General features: G+C 39.8%; 1 long non-coding RNA gene across 1 annotated transcript in view; it reads right to left on the bottom strand.

Moving 5' to 3' along the window:
* LOC139827765 (uncharacterized) overlaps positions 1-20,174 on the bottom strand; it is a 73,075-nt gene extending 52,901 nt beyond the window's left edge. Inside the window, exon 1 of the long non-coding RNA XR_011738694.1 lies at positions 20,115-20,174. This is a non-coding gene — a long non-coding RNA (uncharacterized lncRNA). The remainder of the gene's footprint in view (positions 1-20,114) is intronic.
* Positions 20,175-26,533: the final 6,359 nt, after the last annotated feature.

Here is a 26,533-nt window from a genome sequence, read left to right as displayed (position 1 = left end):
AAAAATTCTATAATTTGATAAATCTCATAGATAAAATTTGAACATCAAAAGTATTTGATGTCTGGAGAAAAGAAAAAAAAATCTCAGAAATGATGTACAGGAGTATGGATTTGAGATTTTATAGCTGTGAAGAAGGATGAGGAGGAGACCATATGCTGCTGAGTAAATACTGGTATTCCCCTGGAACATCTCCCACTGAGGAAAGACATGATGTAGGATTATAACATAAAGATATGGGTAGACACATCATTAAAACTCCAATTTATCCCTCCTGGGCCACAGGATTCACAGCTCTCACTGTACATCTCACTTTCCCAAGTTAGGACCTCAGCATTATATGTCCTATACTTCTTGCTTACCACTCCTCCTTTCCCACCGCTTCAGACAAGGACTTGTCACAAAACTGCATCCTATACTTTTCCACTTTATTCTCTTGCTTGTTTCTTGACTTCAACCCAGGATGCAAATCCTAATTGCCTTGCTCCCAGCCAGCGATCGCGTACTTTCCTCAATACCTAAAGAATTGCTCATGGCATCCACTCCTCTGCACTCATGGCTACAGATTGTTACTGTATGCAGGGACAGATTTCACTGCATCATCTCACAGATAATACTGTGCAAGGTAAGAATTGTTAGGTAATTGTAGCAGTCTGCGGTGGATATCACAGTGATTTATTCCCCTCCCCTCCCCTCCCCTCCCCTCCCCTCCCCTCCCCTCCCCTCCCCTCCCCTCCCCTCCCCTCCCCTCCCCTCCCCTCCCCTCCCCTCCCCTCCCCTCCCCTCCCCTCCCCTCCCCTCCCCTCTCCTCTCCTCTCCTCTCCTCTCCTCTCCTCTCCTCTCCTCTCCTCTCCTCTCCTCTCCTCTCCCTCCCCTTCTTCCCCTTCCCCTTCCTCTTCTCCAACAAAAAACAAACAAAACTCCAACTAACCAACAACAACAAAAAAAACCAGAAAATAAAATAGAACCAAATTTCAAAGTCAGAACAGCAATGTAGTTGTGTGGCTGCTTATTTATTTATTTTGTTTTTTGTAGGCTTTACAGAACCTGTAGAGTGTTGCTTCCAATGATTCTATGGCAGCCTGACAAAAAGCCAGTTTATTCTTTGCGTGTGACCTGCCCTCTGTCTGCATATGAGTCATGTGATTTGCCAGTGAAAAACAGCAGCTGGAGACTCAGCAATATCTGAGGTATAGGGAAAAACATGTTTAATGAACAATGGCTGTTTAGCGTGTCTCAGACTTCTGTAAAAGACCACTATTCCAGAAATGCAATTGCCATGTACTATTTGTCAGTGAATCTTTTGTATATAAAGGAGCTATTTTATAATCTGATCAGACATACATTTTAACTTTTTAGCAAATTGTTTGCGGTGCCTGCTAGACCAACTTTTCCTGTGACCTGACTGCCTTCTGCCACTGACCAGCTGTCAGGCTAACAATGGAATTTCAGTTATTTTTACCCTAAAGAAGGAACCTACTGCAAAAATAAGTAATTTTAGTTAAGGAAACACTCCAAACACTTGGCAGATTGTAGATGCCATTAATTTTCCTATGCTTTTTAAATGAATTTTTTTGTTTGTTTGAACAGTCAGAAGAGTTTGAAGAGGTCACCTAATCCTTCTTCCTGTTCCACATCAGCATGAGACATACCTGGCTGTTCCTTGGAGCTGTTTGTTTGACCTGCTGTAAAACACCTTCCTTGGCAAGAATTCAGTCCAGCATTTAACTGTCCTACAGTTACAAAAACTGGAATTTTTAAAAATAATTTCTAAACCAAATACCTCTTGATGAAATTTATTCCTAATACCTCTTGTCCTGCCAACTCTGTGTTTGAAGAAAGGTCATTCCCTGCTTTTATTTCCATCAGGCTTTTGTGTATTTGAAAGATGGCTGCCTGCCTTCCCTAAACTTTAATAAACTTGTTTGTTCTTGAGACGTGTAAATTCCTCCAAAAAGTAATCCCAGCCTTTTAACAAGACTGAAACAGAGGCAAGGGGAGTGAGGAAGACAGAAAAAAGCAGCAGTGATATTAATCAGGAAGAAACACTCCTTACACATCAGGTTCCTGAAGATATAGTGCAGAATCTTTATGTAAAACCTCAAAAGCTCGAGAGTTCACAAAACTTGAATAAATAGGGTAGATGACACTGAATCTCCTTTTCTGTTGTGAAGATACAGGCCTCTGTGTCTTTGTATTTTAATTGTATGTTTACAGAAAAAAATGTATCTTTACAGAAATTATTCAATATTTTACAGAGTTGATCAGTAACAACTGCATTGATAAATGTGCTTTTCTTTAAAAAAAAAATAAAAAACCAATAAACATAAAAAGCACAAAAATCTTTCTGGAGAAGCCAATTTTCTTTAGACTATGTAAGAAAGCATCAAATAGCACATATTTAGTTTCATTTTTGTTTTTGCAGGATACCATCAAAGACAGAAAATTAGAACCATTTTGTAAACACCTACAGGAGAAAATAGGAATTAAAAAAAGAAAGAAATTAAAATATAAAATATCATGGAAGACACAATCCAACTGTGCAATATCCCAAGCAACCATTTTCAGATGTAAAATTTGCCTACAGTTGAAACCAGTCTGTATAAACCAGTATTCTGGAATTAAAACACAGACTGCAGAAGCTGCTAATCTGGGTATACTCTTTACACGGGGTAAATAAATAAATAAATAAAGACATGCTGGAGTTCAAACTCTACATCGCAGAAGCTAATACCTGGCTCTAACACTTCCCTGAATAAATTATTCTGACAAGAAAACATTATTTTTGTTATCATTGAGCTGTTCAACTTACACAGGATTTCTGACAGTGCTTGCCCATACTGAACACTAGTTCTATATTAGGATTTTAGCCATTGGCTTTGCCTTACAAATGCACTTACGCAAATGTAATACACTGATGAGATGTATTTTATACTGATATAGTGTGGTTTAGACTAAATTGTTCTGGTCTAAAACAAAGAGACATTGTTTACACAGGTGCAAGTGGTTACAAATTACATTCAAAATGAGAACAGAAATTTTAAAACCACCCTGATAATGTGACATCACTACTTGGTAAAATTCTTCTGAAAACAAGACCTTGTTCACATGAACGGACAAAATCTTGTTTCAGCAGTACCTTTGTCATTTTCTCTTTCATTTTCAGACCACCTTTGATCTGTAGATAACGTTTGGTTATGTTCACACCTAATTTTTTATTCCTCATAATTGTTGTTTTTAATATCGTTCTTTGAGAACAATAGTTTTTCTGCCACGTTTTCTCCATAGAATGAATTTATTGTTGTATCTAACTCCTAAACCAAAGTTCCTCGTTTGTCTCAGTTAGTGTAAATGGCCATGCTGTGACAGGCTGATGAGTGACAGCAGGGACTGATCAATGACAAGGCTTTGAAGCTGCAGGAAATGTTTGTACCTGTAGGATGCATTTTGTATTTCTTGTCCCTTTTGGATTAGAGTGGAGCCCAGCCTCCATATGATGCTTCTTGTCTTTTCACCCAAAATTATGTTTAATTTGGCAGAGTGGCAGAATCACAGACCAACAGAAATGTGTGACTATCAGAAGAAAGAAAAGAAACAAAGCTAGATGAAGAGGTCAAGGTAGGCCAGGGTGACTTTTGAGACTTGTGTAGCCATGACAGTGGACAACAGTGGTGTGGGTTGTATCCTTGATTAAAGAAAATCAAGAAAAACTGAAATAAGAATTTATATATAGGTGGTAAAATAAACTAAGTTAGATTTTGCTGAGTGAGTAGCTAGTTATGCTTGACTGTATCACCTCTTTGTAATGCGGGATTAACAGCTGGTGCTCAGTGCTCTAAGAACAAAGAGCGTTAACTCTCCCCATCAAGTGTGGTTGCTGCTGAAGGATCAGTTTTTGGTGCAAGCACTGCAGGGCTAATAAAGACCCCAACCCTGGGAACAGCAGTGATTTACAATTGGACTTAATCTATTTGAAAAATTCTAGCAACCACATTCAAAAAACCCCAAATCTCATCATGCACCACCTGAATTTCCTCAGTGCCATCTGTCTGCTGCATTAAACAAAGCCCCAGAGACGCTCAGAGAGAGAGAGGCAGAGTTTTAATGATTAACCTAACTTGGCTGTCAGAAAGGATAGCTTGATATATAGGGCCTTGGTTGGCAGTTTCTGCATACCTAGTCACTGCCGCTGCAGAGGAGATTTAAGCTATCAGGAATTCCCTTTCCGTGTCTAAACCAGAGCATGTTCTCCCTGATTGCAGTGTTGGTGTGCAAAATGGCATTACTGTGGTGCTCCCTGGATTCAGGGTGAACCCCTTGGCTGGCTTGGACATGGAGAAGAACGGGCTGCAGCTCATTTGTGCCAAGGGGTTCTGCAAAGGCAGCACCTGGACATCAACCATCAATAACCCTGGAAGCTCATCTGCGAATAAGGATACCAGTTCCACATGGCAAGAGGCACCGACTCCTGGTTTTATTTCTGTTAAAGTATTTATGTACTTAAATATCTGGAAATGTTTTAAGTTGGCTACCTGAGCATTTACTTTGCTGTACTAGGGTTCCTGAATAGTACAAAATTGCCAGCCTCAATTTCATGAGTTTGAATGACGTTTTTATGAGATTTTGATGAAGATTCAGAATGGGACATGGTATTTTGATAATTTCCATTTGATCAAGACAAATACTACTTTTCTTGGCATCAGTATCAAACTCGAATTTATGGGAGATGTCAAAAGTGAAAGTTTGCAGTTTTATGAGAGCAATACTATTTTAATTTGTCAGTAAACACTTTTCTTCTGAATAGAAAGAACAGCTTTCCACTATAAAAATAATTCTAAATTATGTGTGGTGGTCTTCACTCACTCAGACATTTAATCTCATGTTGACGTACTTGAAATATTTAAATTAAATTGTTCTGCTACTTTGGATTTGTGGAGAGGATATAAACAATGCATCTTTCCCATTAGAAACTATTTAAGAATCATCAGGAGATTTGTAGGTATTATTTAGTGAACAATCATGCCTTCTTTTATAGTAAAATTAATGGTTCCACTTTGCAAGTACAGAAAACAAAACCTAAACCTTCATTTTAAAATACATTTTACCAGAGCTAGGTATTTACATGTATGCAAAGTGGATATAAATAGTGACAACTTATTCATACATTATACATATCTGAAGGCTTAAGGAAACAAAATATCAGCTGACAAGTAACTACCAAAAACATAAACTAATTCAGTAAAAGAGTCAAAATTCAACTAAGAATTCCCAAATGTTGCCACCATTGTCTAAATAATGAAGGTATCTATCTGGGTTTTATTCTCACTGCTAGGCTTACCCCGATATCCCCTCTGGATCTGCAGAACCTTCCTGAAAATATTTACTAAAAGCCTGTAGTATTTAAATGTATGTTAATTCTACTTAGATAGTGAAAATGATTAAATAATGTAATTATCCATTATTTTATTTTCTTTAATAATAATTGTTGGTTTTATTAATTAAAATAGTTTCTGATGAAAATTATCTTTCTGAAAAAGAAACCAAACAAATACCCTTTTCTGTCTCCTTATACAAAAAAACCAAATCCTTTTCAGGCTCCTTATACTCAGTCCTAGGAGTGAAGCCCTCAGGTGCAGGGACAGGGGAACCAATATCCCAGTAATTTCTGATGGACTCAGACTCTCACAGCCAGAAAGGGGAGTGGAGCTCATATCTCAGTGATGCCAGGGTAATCCTTCATTACGCAGGTTATATACATTTCTCACTGCTGGCCCTGTTCTATCAATCCTTCTGAAATATGAGAACCCCATTGAGGTCCATTTAATCATTCTCCTTCTTATTGTTAATGAGTATGACAAAACAAGACAAATCATAATGCTTGCATCTCCAGGCAGTCCAGCAACCTGCTTGCTTTCATTTAAATACATTACTAGTCCTTATTAGTGCCCTTTGATGACTGCTCTAAAGCGTGTTTCACATCCAGGTGGCAGGGTTCATATCCAAGTAAATCTGAATTAATTCTGGGTATAAAGTTTCATGAGCAACTGTTTTCAATGATTTAACAGAAATCCATATACATGTATAACATTTTATAGGTCTATCTTTGTAGGTAACAATAATGAAATAAAAAAACTCCGCTCCACGAGTTTCTGTTTTAGTAAATCAAACGTCTTCTTATTCTCATGCCCTGTGTTTAAAAAGGATGCCTGTTGCCTTCTGCTGAAACAGAAAGTATGTTTCATCTTGGTGTTCATGACGTTTGAAAAGATGGGTAGCATAATGTTTGTGCATATTTTGGACTGGATTATCAGGTACACTGAGAAAATTTTCTAGCAGCAGAAAAAGTAGTTTTCTGTCACTTTTTCCTAACCTTGTTCCCAGGAATTCTTGAAATTTTTTTCTGCTGTGACAGTGCTGTTAGGCTGATGGAAGATGCAGAAGGAGCACATGTTCTGCACCTATCGTCCATGTGTTGTCCGTATAATATGTTACACCAGAAGGGGAATGCTACTGCTGAAAAAAGGATTGAGTTTTTTTTCTAGTCTAGCACATCTCTTATTTTGTACCTACATTTGTTTTAACTGAAGGTGTATTATGAACATGATGCTCTCTTCTAATGCAAGTAACCACACAATGAGTGACAGCAGTGATCACTAGGTCTGAAAGGACCAGGGGATGTCTTCCGTATTTTCCCTTATGTAAATCTTCCTGTTCCTTGTGACTTAATTACATCACTCTGAGAAGAACTACTATAACACATCATATCTTGGAAAAAGTAAGGATTGCTTCTCAGGTCCATGTTTTGAAAAAAAAAAAAAAAAGTGTTTTAACTCAGGGTACCGTGAAAAGGTCTTTGTGTGTCCATTTTTGGGCAAAAAAAAATGTTTTGATCAAAGACGATAACTTGTACTTGTACTATAATGTACAAAGGCAGAGAGCATTGACTTCTTGCTAGTTTTATAAACACAATCTGTATTGCCAAAATATTTTTCATCAAAATAATTTTTTTCATGAAAAGAATTTTTTTCATCAAAATAATCAAAAGATTTCATATAGAGCTGGAATACATTTGCCTCTGACTATGCCATACTTTCTGGCATAGACTGGCATAAATAGCATTTTTAAATCACGAGTTCCCAGGGCTGGGATTCATTTTACCTGATTTTGGTTCCTGAAAGAAAATGAGCTGAATTGTCTTTATTGGGGGGATGGGAAGAGTGAGGCAAATCACCATATTGTCTCCTCAAAGTCAAGGAAGAGACATAGGCATAGCAAGACACAATAAATTTTTCCCTAAGAAATGTGGGTAAGATGTGGGCAAAATGTTTGTGTTGTTTTTTTGTTTTTTTTTCTTTTTTTTTTGTATCGGAAAGTACAGGGAGTGGAGGGTTATTAGACCGACTTTTGAAAGTTTTTGTATGTCCAAAAGTGGCTGAGATGAGTGCTGCCGTGTCTTCTGTAAACAGCATGACCCATTTTCAGAGCATGACTCATTTCCAGAGCACTGATTCTGCTCTGTGAACATCCAACTGGTTGTAGGATGCTGGCCCACATTTTTCTTTCTTCGTATGCTCTGCTTTTAAACTTCATCAAGAACTACGGAAATTAAATAAATGTTATTTATCTCAGTGCTACTTTTCTGTAATTACCCTGCATATTTAATGTTAAAAGATTGACTTGTTTTCAGAGGGCACGGGCAATGAAGTTCACCTGGCTAAGGTGTTTTTTCTTAGCAAAGAAGCTAAAAAACCCCTACCTTAGATAACAAGGATAGCAAGGCTCCAAGATAAGGGTCCTTCTCCTCTTTTAATATCACATTTACATGTTTCAGTGTTGAATTTTAAATCCTTTTGATAAAAAGTTAATACATAATTATTGGAGCAGAGCTGATACCCAGCAATGAGAAAAGGGCAGCATGAGCCCAGTACAGCCTCTAAAAACTCCAGAGAGGGGACCATGCCCTGAGGACTCCTTTTAGCCTCTTCTCCTTTTGATATCCAGTCAATGCATCTCAGTGGGACCCTGCACATATTCTCATCTTGCTCACTCCCCTATATCTTTTTGCTTCTAGCAAGGGCAGAGATTCTGGATCTGCTCTGCTAAGGAAAGCTCTAATGGGTACGAACTTACCAGGTCCGGTTGTGCTAGCCTGCAGTAAACTCTTGTTTCAGACCACGCTAGCGCCAGTCAGAACTAAGTCAACGCCACCTGCTAAGCTGCTCCTTTTTCCTCCAGCAGTTTGGAAAAGATCGCCTTTGTGAACTGCTCTCACAGAAGCACAGAATCACAGAATCACAGAATCACAGAATGGTTGGGGTTGGAAGGGACCTCTGGAGATCATCTAGTCCAATCCCCCTGCCGGAGCAGGAACACCCAGATGAGGCTACACAGGAAGGTGTCCAGGCAGGTCTTGAATGTCTCCAGAGTAGGAGACTCCACAATCCCCCTGGGGAGCCTGTTCCAGTGTTCTGTTACCCCCACTGAGAAGAACTTTCTTCTCAAATTTAAGTGGAACCTCTTGTGTTCCAATTTGAACCCATTATCCCTTGTCCTACTGTTGGTTGTCACTGAGAAGAGCCTGGTTCCATCCTCATGACACTCACTCTTTATATATTTGTAAACATTAATAAGGTCACGTCTCAGTCTCCTCCAAGCTAAAGAGCCCCAACTTCCTCAGCCTTTCATCATAAGGGAGATGCTCCACTCCCTTGATCATCTTTGTTGCCCTGCAGTGGACTCTCTCCAGCAGTTCCCTGTCCTGTTTTGAATGTCTCCAGAGGAGACTCCACAACCTCTCTGGGCAGCCTGTTCCAGTGCTCTGGCACCCTCAAAGTAAATAAGTTTCTCCTCATATTCAGACAGAACCTCCTGTGCTTCAGTCTGTGCCCGTTGCCCCTCATCCTACTACTGGACACCACTGAAGGGAATCTGGTCCCTTCCTCTTGACACCCACCCTTCAGATATTTATAAGCATTGATGAGATCCCCTCTCAGCCTTCTCTTCTCCAGGCTGAACAGACCCAGCTCTCTCAGTGTCTTTTCATAGGACAGGTACTCTAGGCTCTCACAGCTCCTCAGCACGGATGGTTGCTTTTTAAATAGTTTAGATTAATTATCTTCAAACCATCACTTTTTCATGAATTTTCCCTTGCTACTTTGTGTTTGTCATATAGATGCTTATCTAACATAAAGGACAAATTTATTTTGTCCCCTGAGCAAGATGACTGAAGAGAAAACTACATATACTATAATTTCAGTAAGATTTTTTGGACTAGTCTTCATACCTGAAATGTCTGAGATTCATAAAGCAGAAGGTTTCTTGTGCAGAGGTCTGAATATCAATGACTAATAAAAAAAATTGTGTGAATTCACGATCCTACATTGCAGTACTGTTATTCACAAAAGATAAATTTAGATAATATTTTAAAAGTTCATAATTTAATTCCAGTTCCAAATAACGTGTTCTGTATGTCTTCCCTTTGAAGACTGTTCCTTTTAATAAGTTTCCATCCTTGGAATTTCCTGTTTTTAAATATTACCTTTATTTACTTTTTTTTTTTTTTTTCAATTGATGTCGTCATTACAGTTCTTACTTGACAGAATTTGGAATGGTCTCATCTTTAACTATTTTGGCTTGACATAAAAGCTAAGCCTCTGTCCTCGTCATGTACATTTCTCTCAGTAAATTTAATCCACTTTTAACCACCAAATTCACTATATTATTTTTACGTTTGAAGAGTTTTCAATTATTTTTTTTTTCTCTTAAAAAAGCTAAATTTTGTTTCCCTTGGTTCCATTTCCCAATCCTTAACTGCATGCTGACAGGGAGCATACTGAGAAAAAAAGGGGCCATGGCATTTAGAAGAACTGCTTCTCATTGACCTCTTTCTATCCTTGCATTTTCGATGCACTCTTCAGGTTGCTTTTTTATGTTAAAAGCTGGGTGAGAGGCTTTCAATGGTGAATCTCAAATACTAATTGACATTAACTGGATTTCACTAGAATAATGTAGGTTCAGAGGAATGAAGTATGCTTATTTTTGATCTTAGCTGAATAGCTCTGTTCTTTGAAATCTCTGTTGAAAAACTGTATTAAATCAAAAGTAACTACATTTTATAGAATCATAGAATACCAGATTGGAAGAGACCACAAGAATCATCTGGTTTAACTCTTCTTGGCAAAATCATAATCCAGACAAGATGGCCCAGCACCCTGTCCAGCTGAATCTTAGAACTGTTCAATGTTGGTGAATCCACCACTTCCCTGAGGAGATTATTCCAATGCCTGATTATTCTCGTTGCCAAAAATTTCCCGCTTGTGTCCAATTAGACTCTCCCCAGGAGTAACTCGTACCTATTACCCCTCATTTTTCCCATGTGACTCCTTGTAAAAAGGGAGTCTCCATCTTCTTTGTAGCCACCTTTTAAACACTGGAACATGGTGATAAGGTCTCCTTATGAGCCCTCTTTTCTCAAGGCTGAACAAACACAGTTCTCCCAGTGTATCCTCATATTGCGTCTTTTCAGATCATCTTTGTGGCACTTCTCTGGACCCTCTCCACGTTTTTTAAACATGTCTGTATAAGTTGGGAGTTTTTCTCCATATAATGAATTTCTGGATGTGCAACCTCATCTTTTGGTGGTCTTAAATGTATAGGGATTTAGTTTGATTAAATAGAGACTTGCCACTGATCTGGAAACAGATTGGGTTTGTCTTATTTATTTATTTATATTTCATGCCCCCCCCCAAAAATCAGTGTTTTGGAGCCTGGGTATATACCAGTTTTTAGACATGTGGGTACATTTGATTTGACCAAATGCAAACATTTTTCCATAGAGAAACTTGTGTCTGCAATCACTTTTCAATCTGTGGAAGGGAAGAGGTACTCTTAGGGAGTGACTCATCCTGCATTAGCTGTCTGCAGTCAGGTGTATCATTCCCAAATGTTGCTTATATCTCTCTATGGACTTTGGGAACCCAAAGTGTTTAGCTCCCATACTTGATCTGCCTGTGAACACATGAAATCCTGTGGATGTCAGAGTAGGATTCAGAGAGTAGTAGAGCCCTACTTTATGGAAGAACTGATGTCCTCCTCTCCTCTCCTCTCCTCTCCTCTCCTCTCCTCTCCTCTCCTCTCCTCTCCTCTCCTCTCCTCTCCTCTCCTCTCCTCTCCTCTCCTCTCCTCTCCTCTCCTCTCCTCTCCTCTCCTCTCCTCTCCTCTCCTCTCCTCTCCTCTCCTCTCCTCTCCTCTCCTCTCCTCTCCTCTCCTCTCCTCTCCTCTCCTCTCCCTTTCTCTCAAAAGGCTTCCTTCTCTGAAGAAATTGCTATGCAACAGGCTCTTTAAAGTCCAAGACATTTTCCTTTAAACTTTTTTTTTTCAATTTCAGATTAAAAATAGAAAACCTGTTGTTTCAGCTAGAAAGAATCATTCAATATTGATAACTTTTGATATTTGCTTTAGTCCACTAACAAAGCTGTACTCACCATCACTCAAATCTCTCCAACAAACAAGGTAAAGATTTGCATATAGTACATCATTCACAACTACACAGAGGCAGGTGATTTATTGAGGAGAGATATAAGGTTTTGAATAGAAGTAGTAAAAATCAGCATTTTAGATAGTTATCTCTTTCAGGCGTTTCAGCCAAAATGTTATAACAAGTTTACAGGAAACACCTCTGCCCTGAGAATTTATTCTGCTTAAGAAGATTAAAGATCACACCTAAGAAAAATACTCAAATCACAAAACTAGTTGCAATGTATCATTTCTTCCAGGACTGAACAATGCTCATACGCTTAGGATTTATCTCCATTGGGAAACCATTATGAAATAAGCCAACATACGAATTTAAGGTGCAATAGCTATTCAACACTAATTTACACTGTTGTTCTTCACCAAGAAATGCACCATATCTTAGCAGCTGCACAGCAGCTTCCCATCTCAGGGCTTGATCTCTGAGTCCTATTTAAGAACCAGGCTGTCTCTGGCAAAAGAAACAAGAAGCAAAACACGGAGAGACAGGAATAGAGAACAGCAAGGTTGTAGCAGCTGGGTATCTGTTTAAGGTCTGCAATATGCAGAGGAGCTCCATGAATATGTGACAGTATGATATTACAGGTTCCTTCATAGAGCCTGTTATTCAGCTAGGAAGGGGACCTGTGGCTGAAGAGTTACAGCATGTTGAGTTTAGGTGCTCTCAGGAGAGATGGCTGTCAAACCCTGGCCTGCAGGTGACCTTCAATATCTGCATAGACATATTCTTGTCAGAAAATAAAAGTATACCTGAAGGCTTTTTTTTTTTTTTAATAACTATTCTAGACTACCTCATGTCAACAAGTCCTTAGAAAAAGAAGTTGCAAGAAACATGTCAGTGACACCTGGTAGCTCCCGTCAAAACTGCGCTCATCACTTCCTGCCAGGGAAGCTAATTTCATTAGAGGTGAGGTTGGAATTGTCACTCAGCAAGTTTATTAATTCTCAAATACCAAGAGTGAAAAATGCACCATCTGGGTGATAATCACCGAACATGTATAGACAAGCCTCATGCTTAGCTAAGCTGGGTATGGACCCCAACCTTCTAAAGTAATATTTAATAGACCAGATTGTTCTTGTAGATAAACAAGGGTGTGAAATTACTTCAGGCAACTTTCTCCCCATCAAACCTTGTGCAATGCATGTGGACATCCTACATGGCAATAAAGCTCTTCTTAAACTCTTCAGGGTCAGCCTCTGTTGCCCATTCAGATACATGACTCTCAGAACTTGTGTTCCTGAGCAGGAGGACTACCTGAGCAAGGTGGTCTTTTAGGTTTGGAAGACCCTGGAAAGAGTAGGGATGCACACGGCTCCCTGCAGAGCAAATCCATCACCTCAGCACCTGTGCCAAGCAGCTCTGCATCTCACGCAAGCGCTATGAGAAGACTGGTGCAGAGAGCTCACTGCACAGCAGATGTATTACGGCCTTGTAATGCATCCTGTTAATTCTGTAAATCAACAGGACAGCACAGGAGCAGTAGGTCAGGCTGATCTGTGCTGGACAGATACTGAGCAGTAGCTCAAAGGGGGCGTTTTCAGGCTGGTAGCTGTTTATGGAAAAGCACCATTGGTTGCAAGAAGAGATGCGCTGAATTGTCTCTTTGGAGCGGGGCAGCACTTTCGTGGCCAACAGTGACATAAATAGGAACCTTCCCTTTGAATTCAGCTGTTACAGAGTGAGTCTTAAAGGCACACAACTAAGTGATATTTACAGTGGCTTTTAGTTGCAGGGTCATCTTCCATTTGCTGTACGCAGCTGGACACACAGAGTTGCCTATAAACACCATCCATGTGCAGTTCGGTGTGTAATGCTATTAATAATTACCTACTTCCTCCACGCTCAGTGATTTCTAGTAATCTCTCTGTTTTCTCCCTTGTTAAATTTAAATATATCAAAGGCTCTTTGCCTGTAGCAAGGCCGTATGGAAAAAAGCATCATTCTGTAGCTATCGGTGCTTCACAATCACTAGCTTTGCACAGGTTTTTCAAACTTGCTGCTGGATAAAACCATCAGGATTTTTAACATGCAAGTGTCCAGCAGCAGGACACCATCTCATTAACTCTTATAGCTCCATTTTCTGAATACTGCTGTGCAGCTCATTTATATTCATGTATTCTTCCTCCTGCTGTTCAGAGCACACAAGGACCGACAGCCCTCACAAGGGATGTTTGCATTAAAGCAGCACATTAGTTTCCAGTGCCCTGAGGATCCTTTATGTTTTAAGGTAGATACAGCTTTTTGTCTTTTACAAAAGGTTCTGCTTGAAAGGTTCTGGGTGGGAAACCTGACAGATGTACCAGCCAATTTTACAAAAATATTAGCTGCCAAGAGGCTTGGCAAAATGCATGTCGCATCCTAGCTTGATGAAGAAAACTCAGGATATACATTGCTTATCTGTGGAAAGCTGGTTGAAAGAGTTTAGACAAAATATGTTTTGTCAAATACCCTGCTCCACCAAAGACGAAATATTTTTCACAGACATAACAGTTTTGATAATTTTCTTCACCTGGAAGGTTTCTTTGAGAATAACTATTTTCCTGGTTACTTCTGAAATAGCAGACAGGTGAGGGTAAAAGGCAGGAGAGAGTGGAATGCTTTTGAAAATTCTGAAGACAAACTGCCTCAACAAAAACCTATTTTTACAAAAACTCTCTGAAGAGTCTTATTTCCTGAAGCAGAATTTGAAACCTCACAAGTCATTACCAAAAGGCGCTACCATCATTTAGAGAGCTTTAATGATAACTATATCGATCACATTACCTGGGACACTACTCAACCAAGGAGACAGTTTTCAAATATAGATTTGGAAGTCATTCAGGATCCCAAAGCATTGTGGCAGCACTAAAATCAATAGTATAATAAGCAGAAGAGTGGCAGTTGGTGAGATAAAATTAATTCATTTTTCTGAACTGAGTTCCTCGAGTGAGTTTCTACCCAACACAAGGGAGAGGCAAGGATGGAGACGATCTGAGTGCCACAGCCTCCTGGAAAACCTGGCCCGTGCACCAGAAGAGCTCCTCCTATGGCTGTGCCTGCACCAGGTGCCAGCTGCCACCTCCCCTAACAAAACCTCAAACACTCCTCCCTGTGCCCAGGTACAAAAGCACAGTTGTTGAGGAAGAAAAAGCATAACCAATCTCCCATCTGATCAGCTAACTGCAGCACCTGTTCCCTGGACCTCCATCAGCATCAGATGAATTGCTTTTCTGTCAGAAGTTCTATAAGAATATTTTTACACTGATCTGCATCTCCATGTTACTCTAAGCATGGGACCTAGTAGGAACACAGCAGTTTGTATTTCCTGTATTTTAATCTATTGTATCCTTAATGTTTTATTAGAGTTCTTTTCACAAAACCTACTCATATGTGCTTCAGCGCTTTGAACATGTTTGATACAAGGAATGATATTCAGATAATTTTAATGCACCTGAAGCATGCAGAATGCTTTAGTACACTTTCATATGAAGGCAAAATTTAGTTTCAGTAGGAACTAGAAAGAAAAGAAGAAATGTTTGGAATTCATAGTATGACCATACTCTAGCAATGAAACACCTAACCAGCAGACAGAAACACAGATTAGGCTTTGTCAGTGGTGCATATGGCCTAAAACCAGAGTCAGTTAGTCATAATAGTGCACAGACACGTTCCAGATATTGTTACGAGGGAGAACGGTCTATAAACCCCCTTCTAAAACATCAATCTTTTGCCTTCAGAACTGCTTATTAACTGAGCTGAGAAATACATCAAATATGCTAATAATGTAGTAACCGGCAGCTAAGGAAAAAAAAAAATAAACCACCAAATGTTCATTTACATTAGGATTATAGCGGCAACAGCATACTGATAATTTAACCCACTCTGCTCTGGATAACAGCCTCAATGTGACATTAACCACAGACTGTATAGAGAATACTGTAATTGAATGACCTCGTTGTCAGTTTTAAACAATTAATGGTATTGAAGTAATTCAAAAGGACAAGTGGAAGCCTGTTTGCTTCATCAAAGACAACTTAATAATCAGTTTTATGCACTGAGATAATGAAACATATTAGCCCCAAAGTCAAGGGGGGAGGGTCAATGAAATATCTCAAACTCTCTTAAAGCATAAGGTCAGAAAGCACACATGGCTTTGCCTGCCTACAAGTAACAATGTCACACTGAAGCAAACAAACAAACAAACAAACAAAAAACAAAAATCAAACACAACAAAACAAAACAAAGGAAACCAAACAAATACCAAAACCAAACCCAAACAAACACAAAACACAGCAAACCAAAATAAATCAAAAAACAAAAAACAAAACAAAACAAAAAGAAAAACAAGACAAGAGAAGGCAATGATTTGCATGCATGTACTTAAGGGAGCTGAAATTACGCTTTTTTTCAATGTGCACTGGTCATTTTGGAAAAAGACGGTGGTCATTCACAAACAAATCCCAGGCTACCTCGCTTTGTACTATGTTTGACAACACCGACTGTAGACTACTTTCTTTTCATCTCCATATTTTTTCATTCACCTCATGAGTTATGCATGTGTAATTTCAGAATCTATATTATCATCAGAAACATTACAACAAGATTATTGTTTTGAGATATATACTGCAATTGTGTTGAAGTTAACCCCCTCTGTACATGAGGGTGTACAAATACATAGCTCTAGGAACAGGCTGTGCACATAGTATTTCTGTAGATTTAGCTGTACAGCTCTAGAAGTTTTTAACTTTTTGTTTTGCTTTCTGGCCAGGATAACATCCCAGACCTGCCAACCCTCCTTTCACAAACTTCCCAATATATCTTGCCTGTAGAAGAAAAGATGAATGTTTCACTACCAATCTACATATACCTGTTAGCGTGGGTGGATAGTAAGAGTGGGACATGTGGATTTGAAATCACTGTAGCCTGCAGCATTCATAGGATTATTGTAAAAGAATAAATTATTTATATAGAAGGAATATTGTTAAACCATCCACATTTCATATGTTTCTGAACAAAATATGTTTTTTCAATGTATTAATCTATTTTTGCATCTATTTTTAATTATAAGTTAAAGCCATTTACAGGAAACTATATATGATGTGCTGTATTTAGTGCTCTGCAAGCAGCACAGGTGAGGTCTTTGCTACTTGCACATGTTTTGTATTGTAGTAATTTATGCATTTATGCATTTATGTAGTCATTACTTGATAACAATAGGGTTTACTTTACTGCAAACTGATACAGTAGTCAATATATCCGAAGTAAGGCCATATCTCGCAGTCCTCTGTGGTACTCAGCTAATTAAACTTAGTGTAGATCAAATTAAACTCTAGAGTTAAATTTATTTTTTAAAGGAAAACATACATTGTATATGATACATCTCCTATTATATTTTGCAGTTCAGGCAAAATATAACAAATTATTTTTAAAATACTCAGTCCAGCATAGTATGGGTGCTTAAACCCCATTAGTGTCGAAACAGGTGATTATTTCCCTTGCTGAAGAAGAAAAGGATTATTTTATCAAGTTAATGCCTTAATGTATGATAGGCATTTTAGAAAACATCACTAGATAACACTAAAATCTTTCTGACAATCCTGGGAAATGCATAAATGTTATTAACATAATTTTGAAGAAAAATACAAGGTGACAGATGTTGCCCAATTTCATGTGATGTATCAGGAGCAGAACAAGGTTTTGACTAAGCTCCTCTCAGCTCTTGCAAAATGCTGTAGGCTCTCCACAAACTGAGTCTTCACACTCAGATTTGTTATACCAGGTCAAAATGAAGTACACAATGGGCTTCCACAAAAAGTTAATGAGAAACAAACATTTCCGAAGAAAAAAGCTGGATTTCGAGGAGTACTGAGGCTGAACATGAGGCTGGAAGTGAAGAAAGTGATACTCCCAAATGACTGACATATTGCAGTGTAAAACTAGTTCCTCCAGGGTATTTGGAGCTGGTTTTAATTTTGAATCTGCCCCACTGCTCTGAATTATGACAGATCATTATGGAGTCCATATCTGCCTACCCCTCACACATTCATCCAAAGAAGCAAGATGCTGCAGTGTGGCAAAGCTCCAGAACATTGACATATTTTTTTGGCAAATAATTAATTTCAAAGTATTTTCTCAAATACATGTAGGCTTCTAGTCAATGAAAATATGAGTTTGCCACTTATTCAAACCATCTGTCTTTATTTTTTAAATTATAATTGTGCAATATGTCCATTTTCTAAGATTATTACTTCATTTTTATGAAGATTACTTTTAGGCAGCTGAAGGCTTTATCCATAATTATAATATGTATATGTGATTTTGTTAAAGGTACTCTGTCTAAGCTAAGATACAAAAAAATGTTTTCCTAACAAAGGGCAAACCACACTGCAGTGCACAAATGGCATTTCTTCTAAAATGTAGTGCAGCAATAAGTCAGATTTAAGATGCTGACTATGTATCACGGCATTGAAAGAAGTTCATTAAAGCGTGTTAGAATGGAAAGATCTTCACATTCAATACCTGATTTATATTAAAATCTCCCTAAAATATACCCCTGGGACAATGCAAGCTGTTGATACACTTAGCAAGTGACAGAGGTCATACTTTCTATATTCTACTTATTAAAATATGTTTTTGTTATATGAAATTTTAATAATTTACTGATTTTTAAAAGAGAATGTAATTTTGGAAAAGTGTAAAATGATGAGCCATTTGACCTCTGGAGAAGATCTGGAAAAATGCATCTTGCATTACAAATCATCTATCATTCTCATATGATCTTTACTTCCTGAATACAAGACTGACTGACTTTTGAATAAAAGCTGGTGATTTCTGAATGCAAGGCTAAGTGTTCAGTTTATGGTACAGCTGGGCCATTCTCACCATGCTGCAAAAAAAATAAGCTGAAAGACTTCCTTTCAGACATCAAGAAAATGAAAATGGAATCATTATTTTCCTTCTCTAAGCTAAGACAAATATGGCAAGCATACGTTTGGAGTCAAGAGTTTTACTGAATATATTACCATTATTTTATCATTAATGAAATATAAAGTATGTAACAATAAGTTGGAAAATTTAGCATTTCTTTTTGGAAGGATCCACTTTGTGCTTTTTGGGCAACAATGGCTAAGTTGCAATGTTGAATAAATAAAAAAATATCAGCAAGAACTGTCAAATAGGAAAAGTAGAGCCATACAAGAAACAGTATAGACTTATTTCAGTGCCTGCTTACAGCCAGAGCTAGTCAACAATCAATGAATAGTATGTTTTCTGTGAGAACTGCTGATTCATAGAAAATGTGTTTTTTGAATAGCATATCGTATTCAACAGCATATTTTTCATACAATTATTGAATTATTTCAGCTTGATAAGGTCAAATATAAGACATTTCATTCTCACTTTACCATTTATACTTTTGCATTAGTAGTCAAAACAAATAGAAATGAGCTGTTTTTAATATGATGAAAATAAAATATTTACATGAAAATGAACGACTGTGGAACACTTCTTTCCATTTCAGAAAAAAAAAATAAAGTACTTTAACTTTCTCAAAATGATATGGTTTTTTTTTACGTAGTAGAAATTATGTTTGAAATGTAACTTATCACCCATTAAGAGGACTCACTGGCTGATAATATGCTGACCCACAAACTGTAAAGCCAAGATTCAGATGAGCAAAGAAGAAACCTGCTCAGTATCACCACTCTCTGCAGATGCCTACAACACTGTAGGGTCGCCCTCGTTCAGCTCATGATCTCCGTTGGCACTTATGTCTGCTTGGTGGGCATGCTGAGGTGTGCCCATGGTCACACACCATGGGGATTTGTAGGTCAGGAATTGAGGCTGTTCCCCAGCACCATCTTAGGGCACCCAACAAAGCAGCAGCACAGAGGGCACCAGAGAGCGCTTGGCCAGTTGATGGAGGTGCCAAGGATACCAGTACCTTTAGTCAGGGATATACGGTTTCCAGGCCCTTCATGGCCTGAGATAATCTGAAAGTACTGCAGATTTGCAAGCACCTAACTCTGCTTCAGAAGTGATATGTGAATGGTACACAGACTGTATTCAGGTGTCTCTGTAGCAATGCTGAATTTAGCCATCAGGACCGATGTGACATTTTATCTTAAGTCTAAAACAGACCAAGGAGCCTGTCCCTCTGATTGCTACGTTGAAATGACTGCATTGCCTAAAGAGTTAGTGTGTTTAACTCACTGTCCTGGTTTTGTTAAAAACAAGACAAGTTTCTCTTGTATTGAATGTTTTCTTTCAGCTAAGCCCTTCTTAATAACTGCACTTTTCTGAAGTGGATACATGTTTTGGTAGACATAGCAATGGAATGTGAGGTCTCTGATAAGGATTCACATCCCATAAGTGAGATGGTGTCGAGGGTTGAGATTGTGGGGTGACAATCAAACCCTGGCAGACGTATTGTTAACCTCCTCTCCCCCCCCACCCCACTTCCCCCTTTCGCCCCTCCCTCTCCCCCCTTCCCACTAAGGACAGACAATCGGAATGGAAAGAAGGACAGAGAGAAGAGAGTTGGAAAAAATTAACAATATTTTACTAATGCTACTAATAAAATTAGAGAAAATAATACAAAATATACAAAACCAATCTTGAAAGTCTCAGCAACTGCAGAGCCAGCACCCAAAGTCCTGGATTAGACTCTGTGGCTAACCTGGAGCTGGATTCAGTCTCTCACTGAGCCTCAGTTCGCAGGGACAACCAGCAAGGTCCTCTCCTAATGTCGGCCATATGCAGAAGGGAAAAGGAAAAGGAAAAAGGGCCGAGATCCTCGTGATCTCCCACTTTTATATGAAGTATTCACGTGAATGGAATGTTATACACAGTTGGTCAGTTTCTTGGTCACCGGTTTCTCGTTGCCCCTCTTGCGAGATGTCCATCCGTGCTTATCAATCAGTTTGCATTCCATTGCCAGGTTTACCAAAACATGTATCTGGTTCTCCAGGAAAATGCAGCTAATGTGAAGGCTTTAGCTGACAGGCAAATTCACTAAAAGAGAAACTTGTTTTTTAACAAAGCCAGGATAGATGGGCAAGGAGGAGTGAACTGAACAGGTGACTAAAACTGACCAACTAATTATTCCATGCCATTCATGTGGGTCTTCATATAAAAGTGGGAGATCATGAGGGAGCAGGAGTTGAAGCATCTGCCATGGTTTGTTGTCACTTGTGGAGAGTCTCTGGCTGTGTGCTGTGAACAAGCCAGGGCTTGATGCGGCTGTGCTACACGGAAGGATTTCCCTGAGACACCAGAGACAAAAGGAAAGTAAACAGAAGCTGGTCTGCTCTCGACCCAGGCTGCAGGAGGGGCGTTGCCGCTGCGCATGAACAGTCTGTGAACAGTGCCCTGCAGCCAATCACCATAGTGGGGGGGGATGAGTGACTGTGAGTGTAACCAATTGTAGCCTGCGCTTGCCGCATGGCCTTTTGGTATAGAGTATATAAGGCTTGGAAAAACGTGGTCTCGGGGACATTGATATTCAGTGTTGTTTAAGAGTTCATTAAAGAGTACGGATGGTAAATTCACATTGAATTAGACTCCTTACTCTCGCCCGGCCCGCCCGTTCGATCAAAGAGCTTATGCCGGCGTCTGGATTCGTCGAATTTGCTACCGCCACATTTGGTAGCAGAGGATGGTTCGTTAGCAGAGCATAACGCTTCGGATCTACATATGGTAGCAGAACGATGGATCGTTAGCAAAGCATATCGCTCCGGATCGAAATTACTGCGGTGAGCAGCGTTCATAAAAACGGAGCCAAGCCGGGGTGTGGGATAGTGTGCTTAGTCCGGTATCAAAAGACGGGCACCAGTCGAGCTGGCCACTCGCATCCTACGTTAAGACCGCGCTGATAAGATAATGGATATTGAAACAGCCGCGGCACTGCTGACGACTATTCTCTCTAAGAGAGGTATTGAATCGTCACAGGAAAAGCTAATCACATTGATTTTTTTAGCTCAGAAGTGGGGACACTTTGGGGAAGTTCCACTTTTGTTTTCCCCAACGGAATGGAGATCAGTGGGGGACACTATGTGGGACAAAACTATCAGAGGGGAAGAAGAGAAAGAAATTAAATCTGTGAGAGAATTGTGGAAAACCGTATTAGAATCATTAGAAGTTTTGAAATCGGAACAACGTGCCGCCCTAAGAGCCGCGGAGGCGCTTGTCCCAGAACAAACCTGGACTGATAAAACTTGTCGTCCAAAAGAAAAGAGGGGCCTGTGGGCTACTCTGTGGGGTCTGCCTGCCGTTCGGGGTGGTCGCGGGGTCCCGGCTCAGCCAATACTTTCACAATCCGATCTGCAACGCGGATTAGAAACTGCGCGGCTCGTAAACAAAGAACCGGAAGTTTCCCCCTCCGAGTCTCTGGGGCAATGCGCCAAGAAGGCGGAAGTGCAACTAGTCGACTGTCCGGATGTGGGAGGCCCTGAGTGCCGCCCTCTTCCTACCGCTCCGCCTCTGCCCTGCCCCGAGCCGGACGCCCCACCTCCCTCCGAGAAAAGCGCCGGACCGGCCGCGGCGCAGCCGCCGGGGCCGGGGCCGCCTCAAACTTTGCCTCCGCAAGCACCCGCGGAAGTTTTTTGTGAGCCTCCTCCTACATCATTGGGCTCACCCCAAGCAGTAGAGCAGTTACTGCAAGTCATTACCAACAAGCTTGAACAACTTAACTTAAGAGTGTCAAATGTAGAGAAAAATAAGGAACAAATTGAGTTTCAAAAACCAGCTTGCCGTTCACAAACAATGCAATCAAAGGTGCCTATAGATTCTACTGACCAGCCGCAGCCCCGACGTAGCAGATGGTCAGGGGTCATCAAAGATGCCATTCTAGAAGGTGATTGGTCTCCAGCAAAATTAGCCCTACCGGTAATTCAAAATATGAACACTCAGACAGCGGTATGGGAACCACACGATTGGAAAATTTTGCAGCAAGCAAAACAAACAACCACAAGCTATGGTATACGTTCAGCAGCTACCGGACACAAAGAACATCTCCGAACCTGTATCACAATCAGCGACCAACTGTGAACCAGGCTTCTTTCACCTCAACAAGCCAAGCACCGCAGGAAGCCTCGGAGTTGATGTGGAGACAGCAGTAGATATAACATTGACCAATACTGCAATTCATAGAATACCAACTAATGCTAAAGGACCTTTATTTAGACAAGATAGTCTCATTGGAGGCCTATTGATTGGCCGTTCTTCTGCTAGTATCAAAGGTCTTATAGTAATACCAGGTATAATTGATGCAGATTTCACAGGAACTGTTCAAATTCTGGCCTACACTCTGCATCCGCCAATTTTTATTCCTTCTGGGAGTAGAATAGCTCAGGTAGTAGCCCTGGAAAACTGCCTACCAATGCTTCCAGGAGTCCCTCCAGCATCCTCAACAGAAAGGCGTGATAAAGGATTTGGATCGACAGGTCCTGCAGTTTGCTTCACCTCATCAATGACTCAGCGTCCCATGTTACGTGTGCAACTATTTCAATCTGATTCTACTGTTGTTGTAGAGGTAAATGCAATGCTTGATACTGGAGCTGATGTCTCCATCATTAGTCAATTCAAATGGCCACGAAATTGGAAACTTCAAAAATCAATCTCTTCCACTGTAGCTGGAGTAGGTGGTCAAACTACTCCAAATATAAGTGTTGATCCCATTTCGATTAGTTTCCCTGAAGGTCAATGTGTTACCCTTAGGGTGTATGTAATGGAATTGCCAAGCAGCCTTGAGGCGCTTATTGGCCGTGACGTCTTGGGGCAACTTGGTGCCGTGTTAACTACTTCACCTTTTCCTTAGTGGTCACTGGAAAGCAGTTGCCCAACCCTCCATTGACCTGGCTAACAGATAGCCCAGTTTGGGTTGACCAGTGGCCATTAACAGAAGAGCGACTGCAAAAGGCACGTGAATTAGTAGAAGAGCAATTAGTTGCAGGCCATATCAAGCCTTCTACTAGTCCATGGAATACCCCAATTTTTGTAATACCAAAAAAGAGTGGAAAGTGGCGATTATTACATGACTTGCGAAAGGTAAATGATCAAATGCAAGCCATGGGTGCTTTACAGCCTGGATTACCATCACCTGTAATGTTACCAGAAAATTGGCATATTCTAATTATAGATTTAAAGGATTGTTTCTTTACCATTCCTTTACATGAGCAAGATACACAGCGTTTTGCATTTACACTGCCTTCAGTAAACAAAGCGGAACCAGCTAAAAGGTATGAATGGGTAGTGCTACCGCAAGGTATGAAAAATTCTCCTACACTGTGCCAAATGTATGTTGCATGGGCACTTCAACCTATTCGTGCATCATGGAAACAAACAATTATTTATCATTATATGGATGATATTCTGTTCTGTCAACAAGCTGAGTTCACAGAAAGTTCCATAGTCCAAATTACGACCAAACTCAAAGAAAAGGGGTTGGTTATAGCTCCTGAGAAAGTTCAAAAGTCTGCACCTTGGAAATACCTTGGTTGGTCCATTTGTGATGCACAGATTCGTCCACAAAAAATTGAATTACATACTGATTTACAAACATTAAATGATGTCCAAAAATTGTTAGGGGACATACAATGGATTAGAAATTGCGTAGGCATTACTAACAATGATATAGCACCTCTTACTTCACTTCTAAAAGGAGGTGATCCAGCTAAGAAAATAAGCTTAGAGTCCGTGCATCTCAAATGTCTTTCTGATATTATACAAAAAGTACAGACAAATTGGTCTAGCCGAAGACTTTCTGATCGACCAATTTCCCTCCTTATTAGCAATCTAGAACATCCGTGTGCAATCATCTGCCAGTGGCAAAACAAAAACGGGGAATTCCCCATAGATCTTGCTACAGATTCTTCCTTTTGTGCCACTGTCAGATCAAAACCAGAAAATGATTTGCGATTATTAGAGTGGATTTTTCTCAGTGTCCAACCAAAATTCAGTATTCAAACGAGACCAGAAGCAATTGGAGAATTGATTCGAAAAGGAAGATCTCGAATATTAGAAATTAGCGGTCAGGAACCAGATGACATCAGTATTCCGATAAATGGAGCCGATTTAGAATGGTGGCTGAGACATTCGATGCCTATACAGAATGCATTATTAGGATTTATAGGCAAGGTACATTCACGACAACCAAAAGGTAAACTATGGCAATTCCTTAGAACAAATCAGTGGTTAGAGAGAAGCAAAGTAAAAGCAAAACCTGTTGAAGGCCTTACAGTATATACAGATGCAGGAAAACGAAGACACCAGGCAGCATGTGTCTGGCAAGAGAATAGTCAATGGAAACAGCATTTAATTGAAGGTTCAAAAGAGGATTCATTGCAGACTTTAGAGCTCACAGCAGTAATATGGGCCTTAAATAATTGGCTGAAATCTGCTTTAAATGTTGTCACAGATTCTTTGTATGTAGCAGGTGTAATACCCAGAATGGAAAATGCCCTGTTAAGACAATCGAATAATCCTCGATTAGGAAAATTGTTTGTACAATTGAGAGCTATTTTAAATCAAAGAAAAGAACCCTGTTGTGTGATTCACATCCGCAGTCATTAATGGAATCTTGGTCTAGGTGAAGGAAATCAAATTGCAGATAGTTTAGTAAGTTCAGTACAGCACATGCCTCCAACAGATAAATTCCAACAAGCGAGACAAAGTCATGAGAGCTTTCATCAAAATGCCAGAGGTCTCCAAAGACAATTCGATTTAACTTTAAATGAAGCAAGAAGTATTGTACAGGCATGTCCTCAGTGTGGAAGCCAGATGTTAGGTATAGGAATCGGTGTCAATCCTCGAGGTTTAAAAGCCTTAGAAGTATGGCAAATGGATGTGACACATGTGCCAGAATTTGGAAGACTTAAATATGTGCATGTCACAATTGATACTTTTTCAAAAATGATATGGGCTACTGCTTTACCAGGAGAAAAAGCACTACATGTATGTAAACATCTTACAGCTTGTTTTGCTGTAATGGGTGTCCCAGAAAAGATTAAGACAGACAATGGCCCTGCCTATGTTAGCCAGAAAGTTAGAACTTTTCTAATGAAATGGGGAGTGAAACACGTTACAGGCATACCTCATTCCCCAACAGGCCAAGGAATCATCGAGAGAGCACATCAAATGATTAAAGGGTATTTGAGCAAACAGAAGCAGGAAGAGTCAGATTGTCAACAGCGTTTAGCAAAGGTGTTGTTTACCTTGAATTATTTATGTCTAACTGGAGATCATGAGGAGCCTCCTGTGATCATTCATCATTATCAGATCAGACTAGGAAGGAAAAACACTTTACCGGAATTCATGGTGAGGTATCGTGATCCCACCACTGGATTGTGGAAGGGACCAGTACCTGTTATTTTTAATGGTAGAGGGTATATGTGTCTCTCCACAGATCAAGGTCCATTATGGGTTCCAAGCCGAGCAGTAAAGCCGGAGTTGAAACAAACTCAACCAAGTCAACTCCCTGCAGCAGAACCTTCAGAGGTCACAGAGTGAGGTGTAACCTTTGCATTGATTTAGCTGTGACATGTATGCGTACTATAGTTATATAAGTAGATCTTTAAACACCACTACCTCTTGAGTAAGTTTATCAACACCCAGCACATCGTTTGTTATAAGTTGAGTATCTTTAAACCAAAGTTCTTGGAATTTGTTTAATCAATCCATTGTGATATTTAAACGGCAATGGAATACCTCAGGTTTATTGCAAAGTGCACTGTTTACGTTGATTGTTGTTGTTATTTATATGTTATGTATAAGTTGTTTTTTATCACATATCAAAGAAGGATTAGTACACACAGCTAATCAATCCTGGCTTGTCCAAAAAGAAAAAAAAAAAAAGGAGGAATTGTGGAGAGTCTCTGGCTGTGTGCTGTGAACAAGCCAGGGCTTGATGCGGCTGTGCTACACGGAAGGATTTCCCTGAGACACCAGAGACAAAAGGAAAGTAAACAGAAGCTGGTCTGCTCTCGACCCAGGCTGCAGGAGGGGCGTTGCCGCTGCGCATGAACAGTC

This window comes from Patagioenas fasciata, chromosome 3 (genome assembly GCF_037038585.1).
Source record: "Patagioenas fasciata isolate bPatFas1 chromosome 3, bPatFas1.hap1, whole genome shotgun sequence".
Classification (NCBI taxonomy): domain Eukaryota; kingdom Metazoa; phylum Chordata; class Aves; order Columbiformes; family Columbidae; genus Patagioenas; species Patagioenas fasciata.
Note: the sequence above shows the minus strand (reverse complement) of the source record. Positions and strands in the feature narration are given on the sequence as shown.